Source organism: Rhinolophus sinicus, chromosome 1, assembly GCF_057876585.1.
Source record: "Rhinolophus sinicus isolate RSI-liver-muscle chromosome 1, RSI-T2T, whole genome shotgun sequence".
Classification (NCBI taxonomy): domain Eukaryota; kingdom Metazoa; phylum Chordata; class Mammalia; order Chiroptera; family Rhinolophidae; genus Rhinolophus; species Rhinolophus sinicus.
In genome coordinates this window covers 209,703,368-209,716,394 of record NC_142501.1, presented here as the reverse complement: position 1 = coordinate 209,716,394, position 13,027 = coordinate 209,703,368, and the positions used below count along the sequence as shown (strand labels likewise).

The window sequence follows — 13,027 nt, the reverse complement described above, 5'->3', positions numbered from 1 at the left end:
TTCTCTCTTTCTGAAATGCCCCCTGTCTTCCTTCTCCTTCACGCTGACTCATGCTTCTTAGCTCAGTCACTTGTCGCTTCCTTAGAGAAACCGTCCCCGACCTCTGAGACTGGCTTCTTCACAGCACTTGTCTGAGTTGTAGTTGTGCCTTTGTTATGGCTTGTAGCTTGTATTCATGTCTAATAAACCTGCTCCTCTGCCATCTCTCTAAGGCCGAGATTGCTGGGCTGGGCCTCCCCAGGGCATGGGTCAGTGCCTGGCCCACAGTGGCCCTCAGTGGACGTGCATGAATGTCCACACAAATAATGGGCTCCAGGAAGTGCCTAAAGATGACCTATGATTCTCGCTCCATCTGGGATTTTGTGTGTAGCCTATTAATTGCAATACAATGCATAGAAAATGTAGTGAGTTGTTTGGATATATTTTGTCACTGTAGCTAGAAAGATAATGGCATTCTTTCATCTTTAATTTTTTATTATTTCATAATTTCAAAATCATTAAATTATTGTATTAGTTCATGTATTTCATTCTTTTGTTGTTTTTCTATCCGGGTAGAATTTGATTCATAAATCTCTACCTGAACTCTGGTTTCTCTCAAGTTCCAGACATGGACATCTACCTATTTTCTGGGCCTTTCTCATTGGTTATCCTTCAGTGCATCAAGGCCCTTTCACGAGTAAGGTGCTCCAATGCCCACTTGCTTTCCAAACCAGCACCCTGGCCATCTCCCTCTCTATCACTGCCATCTCACTAACTTGTTACCGGATCCTAACAATCGATCCCTAAGTGTCCCTCATTCTGTGCCTGCCCCTCTTCACTCCCAGGAGCAATACTCAGTTGTAGTTCTGCTCCCATCCTCTCCAGCCCAGCCTCTGGGCAAAGCCCTCAACCCACTTTGCTGGCCTCCTGGCCTCCACTCCACGCACTGAACTACAGCACGAACCCTACAGATCACTATCCGTCACCTCTCTGCTTGAGAAGCCTCAACTGCTTCAGGACTTCAACCTCGTTATCAAAGCCGGTACTGCATAGGCCTTGGAGTTGTCATTGGCCTTAATTCTAGAAGTTTCTTCCTGTGCCCAATGAAGGGCTTTGAAGGCTGTAGCAAATGACTGCATGACATATAGTTTACGAGCAGTTCACGTCTCTCCATGTGATACGACCTCCTTGACCAAGTCAACTTACGTCACTCCGCTTCCAAGTACAAGATGTTTGTCTCTCACGAGGACTTTGAAAATATTGACCCCACCACCTGCTGTTTCTCCTGTGTTGCCATCGGGTTGACTGTCGAGATTGGAAGTACTTCTGCAGAGATAACACTCTTCCTTTTCTCAGCCTCTGAGATATGAACACCATACAGTAGCCTCGTCTTGAACAATAGGAGAAGTCACGCCACAAAGTGTGGTAGCACCAAGTGTTTTAAAGGATCTCCTGAGACTCTAGTTTGAGTCCAGCCCAGCCAACATGATATCGTGCTCATCTGGACAGGCCTCTCTGAGCCACGACCGCCATTCTGCCGTCTATCACTCTTTCTTTACACGCACCTCACCACAAACCTTAATTCGGGCACCCATTAGGTTTCCTGTTCCTTTATACAGTCCACAAGACTTTCTACTTCCTTATAAAGTCCATGGATTTTTTTTTTTCTTCCTTATAAATCTATGGGGTTTTCCCCCTCCCTGATGTGATTTATCAATTCTTCTATGATTATGAAGTCTGTTTTCTTAGTTTCTGTTATGCCCTCAGAAAGACAAGAATACACTGGTATGTTAGCAGGCTTACGAGATGTCACACTACCTTTTGTTTCATCCTTAAATAGTGTGCCGTACGGTAGTAGTTATCTACTCCTGCACATCAACATTATCACAAACTTAGAAGCTTAAACAACACGCACTATTATTATCTTACAGTTTTTGTGGGTCAAGAATTTAGGGAAGGCTTTCCTGGGTGCAATCAAGGTGTCAGCCTAGAGAGCTCACCTGGCCTGGGATCTGCTTCTAAGCTCACGTGATTGTTGGTGGGATGCAGATTTTTAGGGTCTGTTGGACCCAGAGCCTTGGTGTCCGTGGGCTGGAGGCTGCCCTCAGTTCCTTGCCACGGGGGCCTCCCTAACATGGACTGTTTCCTCATCTCAACACGCAAACCAGGGAGACAAGAGGAAAGGATGTAACCTTATGTAATGTAATCACGGAAAGGACATCCCGTCAATTTTGCCCTAGCCTATGGTTTAGAAGCAGCAGCAGTCTTGCTCACAATTAAAGGGAAGGATGTGAGCCCCAGGAGATGAGCTCATGGGGGGCACTTTTAGTGTCTGTCTGCCACACATACTGCTTACTCACTGTGGAAGTGTGAGTAGAGGTGACACTTAAGTAACATCCAGAAGGTTTTTTGCAAATCTACAAACCAAATCAGCTAGAATTTTTCTGCAGCCTATTTTTTTTAACCTTCTTTGACTCCTGAAAATGTCAGACCAATTTTCACAAGTTTTTCAGCTAATTCCAGAAGACTCCAGCAAGTACCAGAATAAACTGTTTCTCCAACTCTTCACTCTTGCATGTGAGAGGCCATTATGACCATTTTTTTTTTTTTTTTGGCAGCAGAGTGCTATACTTATAACTCCCTTTAAATAGCCACATCAGTCGTCAGAAACAACTTCTCCAAGTAAATTCCCATTTTCTTCTTTCAATTTGGTTCCTGAGCGACATGGGTGGTCTGTGCACACTTCCTTCAAGTTGTGTATTCCTGTACACAGCCTCTTCTCCACCTAGGAACTCTTTGCACTCTCCCTGACCACCTGAGCAAAGCTCCGTTTCTCGGGGATTTGACATACCATAGCCTGGATGCTGGCCACTTTTTATGTGCTTGCACTGAACCCAGAAAAACTGAAGGGCAGACCCAGGCTTCTTGCCAAAGTTTTTTATTTTTTTAAGTTTGAATTTGAATGTATTTACAAAGGGCCCATTCTCTCAAGCTCATAAAGCCCACCTTTCTCTCCATTCTATCTTACATTTTTTAAATTACTTGACTGGCCCCTGAAGATTGGAGCTGCTAGCCCTCCCTAGAGTAACTTGAGAGGAATGTCCACTCATTAATGAGTTGACCACAATGAGATGTTCTAATTGCTGTCCCTCACCTATTCACACCTTTGTGATGGTTAATTTTATGTGTCACCTTGGCGAGGCTATGGTGCCCAGGTGTTTTGTGTGACAGTCCTGTATCCTACGCCCCCAGGCCCATCCTGGATCCCTCTCCTTCTGTATCCTCTGCAACAGCTCCTGAAAGGCTCATGGGAACAAAGCCCTCTGAGACTCATGTCTTACTGAACTGAATTGAAATGGGGAAGCAGACCCTGGTGCCATCCTCAAGTCAAACAGTTATGGAGTAGCTGCCATGTACTGAATATTGTATTAGGACTGAGGACGCAGTGAACCAGACACAAAAGTTCCTACCCTCACAGAGCTGGTGTCCATGTGAGAGGGAACCAAGCCAGTGAGCGGGAGCTCAGCCCCTTGGCCATTGCTTCTGTTTTCCATAGCTTCCTACCTTCGTTTACTCCTGATTGACTGGCTACCCAGTGTCAGGACAGTCTACCTGACTCTGACCCGATTTTCCCTTAGAAACAGCTCTGACAGCTGTCTGGTGGACTTACACCTGGCCAGGAGGTAGCCACCGAACCCCCTTCAGGCTCCTGTGATACCTCCTCCAGCGTTTCCTGACTCAGACAGAAGCTCCAGCTTCTCTGTGGGACTAGATCAGGCTTCGATTTTCAAGGCTGGCCACCTGCATGGTCACCATGGGTGCGCACAGGTCTCCCAACTCTGTGTTGCTGTCATTCCCCTCACACAGAAGAGCCACAGAGGAAATGTGGGTGCATGAGAAAGTCCGGAGATGGAGGCAGGAATCTCCTGAGGACGTTACTAATTCTTGTTTATTAAGGCAGAACATGGATCCACAATATGCTGGAATAGACCAGCTCTGCCTACGGGTAGCAGATGCAGAGTAGAGGGTGGCGTCTGAATTTAGCTCCTTCCTTTTCCTGAGTTATAGCTTTAAAGCTTCTCAGAGCATGGGGCTCGATGGAAAGGTGGATATCATCTGCTCGAACCTGTTAATTCTATAGATGAGAAAACTTGGGCCCAGAGAAGTGGAATAATCTGCCCACACTAAGCAGATGCTAACAGAGAACGTTCTGGGATAGTTCCTGGCTCCATGTGTGGTGCTCAATGCCCCTGTCATTTGGCCTTGGCGTCCCCAGAGTTTGTCTTCTAATTACGCTTTTTTATGTGCATTCCAAATAAATTCTCCTTTTTCTTTGTATTCTTCTTGAGGAGAGAAGAAAGACAAAAGATAATCTAACTTAGAAAACAAGAAAGTCATCCTGAATCCTTTATGTCCAGGTTTTAAGAAACCCCATAAAACTTCTTTCCTTTTTCCTTTTTTTTTTCCTCAATCTCTCTCTTTTTTTAATTTTTTTTATTACAAGTTTCAGGTATACAACATTATGCTTTGATGTCTGTATACACTACAAATGATCACTCCCAAAATTCTAGTTCCTCTCCATCATTATGCTTTCCTCTTTCTTTTATGTTTAAATTTTGATTCAGCAAAAGGAAACAAGTGAGCCAAAAAAAGAGAAGGCTTACATCTCATAGTTTCAAATGCTTTCTCCTTTCTTTTCTCTGTCTTGACTGTCAAGGGATGTCGCTTCTAAGAGATCATCTATGTACGTAATGAGCAAATACAATGACAACAGTGAATTACCCTTTTTATAGGTCCATAGATGTGTTCATAGTGGAATTTAATTTATAGATGGTCATGCCTGAAAGATTCTGGAAGTGTGATAGCAAACAATATGAAAAAAGCAATATGTGTATAAAAAAAAAAACCCTCCAAACAGAAACTTGATTTGTGCCTGGTTAGTACACACCCAGTAAAAACCCAAGAGGAAGAGGGGCATAAATGGCCTTCTCCTGTGGTCTGCAGGAACTCAGGGAGGGGCCTCACACTTACATGCAGGAGGGGCTTCCAGAGAATGAGCCCCGCAACACAATATCCTTTTCTCAATCTCCTGGTCCAACACTTTCTGCCTCCAGAGGGTCCAAAGAAAGGAAGGGAAATTAAGGCAGGGAAGGGCAATGAGAGGAGAAAGCTGGCACATTATAGAACCTTCGCTCACTGGGTTCGGCTCCACCTTCTCTCCCCTGGGAATCTCTAGTACTTTCTGCAGTTGTCTCTCCAATTCCAGTCACATCATTCCTCATTCTCTCCAAATCATCCGCCATGTTGCAGCCGCGGTCCCCAGTCTATAATCTGGTGTTTCCACTGCGTACAGTTATAGTCTGTGTCCTGACCCTGGTCTGGTCCCTGACCCTCTCCCCGAGGTTCTCTCTCTACAGCCCCCATTTTGCACCCCAATGACAGTCATCATGAGCAATTGGCCTGTCCCAGGTGGAGCCTGGTCCCTCATATCTCTTTCTGTAAGTAGAGAAAGAAGCATAACAATGTCTTCCCACACCCCCAGATTTCTACAATGCAGAGGTCCATGAATTAACACCTAACGCAAGCTTTCTTGTTTCAGACACATCATGTTTTATCCTCCCAGCAACTGAGTGTTGAGAGCGCTCAAGTGACCTACTCACACCCCGCAGTGAAAAACGGACATTACTGTACGAGTATTTCCATATTCCCACCTCTTAGGACAGGGCCCCACCCACAGGAAGGGCTCCACGCCGAGTGGTGTGACGTGATGAAGCTGAGATTCACACCAGATCTGTGCAACATCATGGTCCGAGGGAGAAGCAGAAGTTTGAAATCAGTCCCTAAAACTAGGGGTAATGGACAAACGGACTGAAGATCCTACTAGGTGTCAACCACTCTTCTCAATTATTCCTATTGATACATTTTCTTTACAGGCAGAGAAAGAGAGCCCAGAGAGGCCCAATACATTGCTCATGAATGCTTGAGCAGGGATTCGATATCAGGCCCAATATCTGATTCAATGACCGTTTCTTTCTACAGCATCATAGTGGGTGCCGTGGAAATGGAGAGTGGCTAGGATCCCAGACTCACCCCAGGGGTTAGGTGCTGCCCTTTGTACCCAGTGGCTTTCCCACCCTGATGAGCTCGAAGCTGCAACAGAATTATCTTTACACATTGTCTGGCAACATTGGTCTTCAAAGCACTGATCAAAAAATAATCGAAGCCGGAGAGCTAATCATTATAACACGTCCTCTCTACTGTGCTTCCCGGGGACTCCATAATAGCATCATTTGGCAGTGGGGGTGTTGAGATTTTGCTATATTTTGAGAGCATTGTGAGAATTAAATGAGATAATGGGTGTAGACTGCTTAGAACAGTGCTTGGAATGACGTTGTCAATAAACATTTGGGCTGAAACCTTTATCACAATTAATTCAACAACACATTTTTTTCCCCCTGGAGTTCACAGCAAGGGCCAGGAATTTTTCTCTGTGGTGGGATACATCAGGGAACAAAACAGATTCTGCCTGGAACAAAACAGAAAAGGACCCTTGTCCTTGGGGAGGAGAAGGCTGACAGAGAGGCTGGCAGGCAGGGGAGACTACTCCGTGCGCTGGGCAAGGTGGGCCTCCCTGAGCTGGTGAGAGCTGGGAGAAGGCACTGCAGGGCCAGCTATGGGGCATCTGCTGGGAAAGCACCCAGGCCCAGGGACAGGGGGCAAAAGCGGGCAAGTAGGAGCACAGCTAGGGAGCTGAGTTAAGGGGAGGAGCCGGCACGGCTGAACAGGACTGAGTTCAGGGATGGAGTTGGAAGGTGATCCAAGAGCTTCTGGGGGCTGGTGGTGGTGGTGGTGGTGAAGGCAGGTGGGGTGAGGCCCTGCCGTTATTGGGAGGCCTTAGACTTAGGCTCCAAAGAAACATGAAGCCATGGCAGGATCTTGGGTGGACAGACACACTGGTATCAGCCGTGTCCCCATAGGATCTCTCTGACTGCTTGGTGGAGAACAAAAGGACCGTTGGGGATAAGACAGAAGCAGGAAGACCTTGTGGAAAGCTATTGTAGTAACCCAGTCAGGAATTCATGCTGGCTGGGACCTGGGACCTCGGGGTGGAGGCAGAGAGGCCACCAGGGGAGGTGTTATTATCCTGTGACAATGGCTGGGACTCTTTAGCAGTCTCCTACATCACCTCTCCCAAACCCACCTACAGAATTAATGTGTCCTTAATGTCGGTCCCCCTGGAAACCATCAAAAGTTAAAGAAGATGTGATATTTATACACGATGGAACATTACTTAGCTGTAAAAAGTCTGAAATCTTGTCATTTGCGACAACACGGATGGACCTAGAGGGTATTATGCTAAGTGAAATAAGTCAGATACAGAAAGACAAATACCATATGCTTCCACTTATATGTGGAATCTAAAAAACAAAACAAAACAAATCACAATAGAAACAGACTCATAGATATACAGAGAACAACTGGATAATTGCCAGAGGAGAGGGGTATGGGGGGATGGGCTGAAAAGGTGCAGGGGAATAAGAGGTACAGACTTCCAGCTATAAAGTAAATAAGTCACAGAGATATAATGTACAGCACAGGGAATACAGTCAGTAATATCATAATAACTGTACGGTGACAGATGGTTACTAGACATCATAGCAATCACTCCGCAAGCTATAATAACGTGGAATCACTATGCTGTACACCTTTCACTAATATAATATTGTACACCTGACACTAATATAATAGTGTATGCCAACTATACTTTAATAGTAATAAAAAAGTCAGTTTCTCAACGTTTCACGTTTCCCCCTGTTCCATCTTGCATTGTTTATCTAATTACTTGGCTTTGTCTGTGATGGTCTATTGTACCTGCCTCACAGACGTGGTTGTACTTAGGATTCCAGAGGAAGCAGAGAGCCCTGGGGTTGGCCAAGGGCACTGAATATCCAGGCCACCTTCAGTGGCAACTGCCACCATGGCTGGAGAATGAGAGGGCAAAGCTAGTGGTTCTCAGCCAGCTTCTGCCTCACGCTCTGCTTGCTATCTCCAGACCTTGATTTCTCCAGCTGTAAAATAAGTTGAGCACTGAGATTCTTCTGGCTCAAATTTCAGTGGGTTCAGTGATTAAGTTTTCTCCCTGGCAGATGCCTGGGTGACGTGTCTGCAGGGGCCTGGTGGTAGGGGATTTTTTTGTGGCCTAGTAGACATCCTGGGTGTGTGGGACCTAGCACATTGGTGAGTGTGTCAGATAATGAAACATGCTATCATTATAGAGAAGCCAGGTACTCTGGGTTCTGAGGTTCATCCACGTAGGGTCCTAGAGCTGCGGTGTCTTCTTCTGTTCTGCAAACATTTCTGATGCCCTTGTGTCCTCAGGAACTCCCTTCGTAGACTCCTGTTTGGCATAGAGCTCTTGTTTTTTAGAAGGGTGACTACCATGGGAGTTACGAGCATGGGCTCTGGACTCAGCTATGGGACCGTGTCTGGTTTCCAGCTCAGGCAGTCCAGTTCCATGCTAGTCAAAGCGTGGTCCCTGGAGAAGCAGCACCACCTGTGAGCTGGTTAGAAATGCAGACTCCTCAGCCCCACACACATGGAATCATTGTAACAAGAGGCCACGGGATCTGTGTGCACTTCACGGGAAAGAGGTTTAGTGTGACGTTGGGTGAGTGACTCTGACCTTCATTTTCTCTGGCTGTCAAATGCAGCCAATAAGAACACTCTTCTTAGCGCTGTTGTGAGAATCCAATGAGTTCACACATGAAAAGCTTTGTGGCTTACTATTGCTTCTTCTGAGTGACCACTCTGCTCATCAGAGAGGTCATTGGGTCAGTGTTAGTTCTGGGTGAAATCATGGCAAACATTGGATGAGTGGGTGGGGGCCCATGCTGTTCTCCATGCACCCACCCCACGTATAGAACCCCAGGATGCAGGGTGGGGCAGACGAGGGTGCGAGCTCGTACTTGCTGAGCAGGCATACCATCCAGTCAGTGCCGGTCACTTTGCCAGGCCTCACACCATCACTGTGATGGCGGGATGACGTCTCCACTTGACAAAGAAGAAAATGAGGCTCATGGTCACATGCCTGTCCCAAGGTCACATGCCTGTCCCAAGGTCAGCTAGTAACTGGCAGTGTTCAAGAAAGCTTGGGGTTTTACTGACCAGAAAGGCAGTGATGACAGAGACCTTCAGCATCAGCCCTGCAAGGGGAGGAAGAAGGCGAGTCCGGTCCAGCCCGGCTCAGCAGTGGTGGCTGGAGCAGCTCAAACTGCCCGGCGGAGCTGGTGGTTACCATGTCAGAAGTCTGACAGCCGGTGGTTACACATGAAGTTATAGAAAATTACAGTTGAATACCATGTATTAAAAACCAAGACCACAAACACTCAAAACGCATCCCTTCCAATTATTTCACTGCACTTGGCTATTATCTGTGGTCTGGAGGCTACTATGTACATCTGTAGTAGCTGGATGGTGGAAATAACCCACTGTGTGTTCTTCCCACCTCCTCATTCAAAGGCAATACTTTACACTGCTGTTGGCTTTGACCTCAGTGGGGGCATTTACACCACAGAAGTTGGCACATGCTACGGATCAGGGGTTGATGTTTTTTTTTTTTTTTTTTTTTTTTTGCCCTGTTGATAGACTAACTCAAGAAAATGATGGCGGCATGCTAATAAAGCAGATTTAATTTAAAACTGTCGTGTCTGTGACTGCAGCCTTGAGAATAGAACAAAAACTGAGGAGACATTTTTCCAGTATCTAAAACTATTTTCTGATTCAGCAAAGGAATTGCTCGCTTCACTGACAAACCAATGAGGTTCTGCCATACCCTGTTGTTGTTTTACTTCTGTTTTACTCATTAATAGAAAGGACTATACTCATTTGTCAATTGCAACCATAGGTTGACTAGAAATATGAGCGTTCAGCAAAAATCCATAAAATCGTTCTGTGAGAATCAACAGGCCACATGGAAATTTACAACAAAGAATACTGTATATTTCATTATTACTTCTAAAGGATATGCTATGCATCCTTTGTATCTGTAAAATTTATAACAAACTTGTGTACATATATATGCATATACACATATTTTTTTTCAGAGAGCTGTTTGCTAAATATTTATAAAGTTTACCAGACCCCTGGCTAACCCACTCTGCACCGTTGCCATGTATGGTGTCTTATGGCAGAATGAGGTCAGCTTAGGTGCCAGAGATAGCTGGTATATGGCACATCTGTGACTAGACCCTGGGTTACTGACCTAGGGCAGTGATTTTACTGCCGAGAGTCACATGTTTCTCATCTCTAAAGTGGGAACAGTAATAACATCTTAGTAGATGTGATGAGAGGCCAGGTGCCCAGTAAAGGTTAATTCTATTTACCTTTCAAGCATAGGAACACACAAAGAACACAATCCCAAAGAATTGTGCTGCCTTCCTCCCTCCCATGCCTCTTTATCCTCTCCCTAGCGTGCTGGTGACCTCAATAAGTGTCCCTCTGTTTTCCAAGATCAACTTTCCAGCAGCTGTTGTTTGTGGCTGGAGGAGCTGTAAACCAAGGATTAATCCACGTTCAAAGATCCTTTTCTCTTTCCCCACAAAAAATCTTTGTCAAAAGGATTGATGTGAGCAAAAGAGGAGAAAAGATCCAAATCCCCTACGAACTACAACGTACTGAGTAATTGTGAGGTGTGGGCTTTTTGTCAGTGGGACTGCCGGCGGCTGAAGGCTAGAGGCTGCTCATTTGCAATTACCTTTCTCCATTCGTTTTTCTGTGCGAGGCACTTAGTAGGTCCCCAACACTCCCATAATTTAAATTATCATTAGATAATAGTCGACATTTGCTCAGAACTTTAAAAATAAAGAATTTAACGTGTGATTCATGAGCCAAGCCAAGCATCTGAAGCTTATGGTTTGATTTTCCAGTAACTCCTCGTGGGTGATTTTGCTTTCCCTGAACCATAGAGAACCAGAAAAGAGAGAAAGAGGGCAGGCTCACTGTGTGGTTTGAACCTTTCACATCTGTCCAATGTATGTGCAACCAGGAGCAGAAGAATCGCTTTTGCTTTTGTTTTCAATCCTGGGCTATGTTCCTTATGTTACAATCACTAGCATTTTAGTTGTGAAGGAAAGAATCAATGAGCTTATACCAAAAAGTCGAGATTCCGGAGACAGTGTCTTAGAAAGTTAAACACATATTTACCATACGGCCGAGTAATTCTACACTTAGGGATCCACCCAAGAGAAATGAAGATATATATCCACATGGAGACTTGCACAGGAATGCTCTTAGCAGTACTTACTATTCATTCGAGCCCAAAGTGGAAATCAACTTAAATGTCCATCAATCAATGAATGGATGGACAGTGTAGGTGCATTCATGCAATGGAATACTATTTAGCAATAAAAAGGAATGAACTATGACACATGTTACAACTTAGACAAGCCTCCAAACCATGCTCATTGAAAGGAGCCAGACACAAGAGAGCACATTTTGTATGAATCCATGTATATGAAATGTCCAGAAAAGGCAAATCTATAGAGACAGAAAGCAGATTACTGAGTGCCTGGGGCAGACTGGGATTCCCAGTAAGTGGGTATGAGGAATCCTATCGAGATGGTGGAAATGTTCTAAGTTGGTTTGTGGTGTCAGTTACATACACAACCTGGTAAATGTACTAAAAAGCAACAACAACATAAAATTGTACAGTTGAAATGGGCGAATTACATGACATCTAAAGAATGCCTAAATCAATTTGTTTATAGAAAAGGTCCAGGAGAAAATTACATATTGTCAGCATCATTCGTTACTTGATCAGTCATCAGTGAACGTCCCAGGCTCCATCCTTGCCCGCAGAAAAGCCACGAGTAGCTCAGTGCTGTACACCAGCTCTCCCCTCACCGAAACCCATAGTGGGCAGCCCTTCCACAGCTGTACCTGCAGGGGGCCAGCACCCATGCCCCGAGCTGAGCTGTCATTCATTCTAACAGTGTCCAGCTTTCCAAGCTACATTAGAGTTATGTACAGTAATCACCTGTTAGGAAAATAAATTCCCTCTGGTTTCAGGAGCTTTGTGTTTTTAAAGCCGGCCAGACTCCTGAGCTGCTGCCTGCAAACCAGGAATAGACATCAGTGGGAGACAGATGGAGTCTTTGGGACCGTGTTTGGGTAATAATGATGTGGTCAATAGCTTGTTGGAAATAAAATTAAATGTTATGAGCTACCATCCTTCTCAGGCTGCTCTCCATGTGACAATGGCCTCACTAATTGGTTATCAGAATTATCTTCACTTCTGAAGGAAACAGGCATGTGGGGGTGGTGTGGGGGGTGGAGTGTTAACCATAAAAGGAAAGGAAAGAAAACGACAGGCAAGAGGAAGGTCAGCATTACAGATGGGTTGGCGTGGAATTCCATGATCTTCAAAAACCCAAAACAAATAAACACACGCACAAATGAAAAAGATGTCTGGCAGGAATGTGCTGTGTGCTTTGCATGGAGAGTCTCAGGTCATCCTCCCAGACTAGTGGTGTCCCTATCCCCATTTTGCAGATGAAGAAACTGAGGCAAAGGGTGGTGAAACACCCTGCCCTGTGAGGGATAAGTGCGTGCTGGGCTCAAGGCCAGGATTCTTTCCACACCGCGCTGTCTGAACAGCCACCAATGGTTTCTAAGTGGTTTGAAAAGAGAGGCTAGCTAAGTAGCCCTGGGTTTCTTTCCACACAAGAATGTGAGGAATCTGTAGCCTGGAGACTCCTTCCTTCTTGGTCTTCACAGTCATGTGGGAAATTCTGTGTATCAAGATAAAGGGAGGAGATCTTCTATCTGCCCCCTTTTCTCAGACCCTTAGAGCTCACACATCCTCAGCGTGAGACTTGCAGAAAGGGAGCTAATCTTGCCAAGGTAGCCATGAGGCAGTGGTCAGAGATAACTGTCCCCGAGAGGTACCGTTTTACTAGAAGTTGGTGCCTTTTTTCTGAGGGGGTCCGGTGGGTGGGGTGGTGGCAATTGCTTTATCTTTTTCAGCGAGTCGTTTTGTACCCAGGTATCC

General features: G+C 45.4%; 1 protein-coding gene across 2 annotated transcripts in view; it reads right to left on the bottom strand.

Annotated features, from left to right (window-relative positions):
• Window positions 1–13,027, bottom strand: part of CLNK (cytokine dependent hematopoietic cell linker) — a 160,674-nt gene that overhangs the window by 75,799 nt on the left and 71,848 nt on the right. The window lies entirely within an intron of this gene.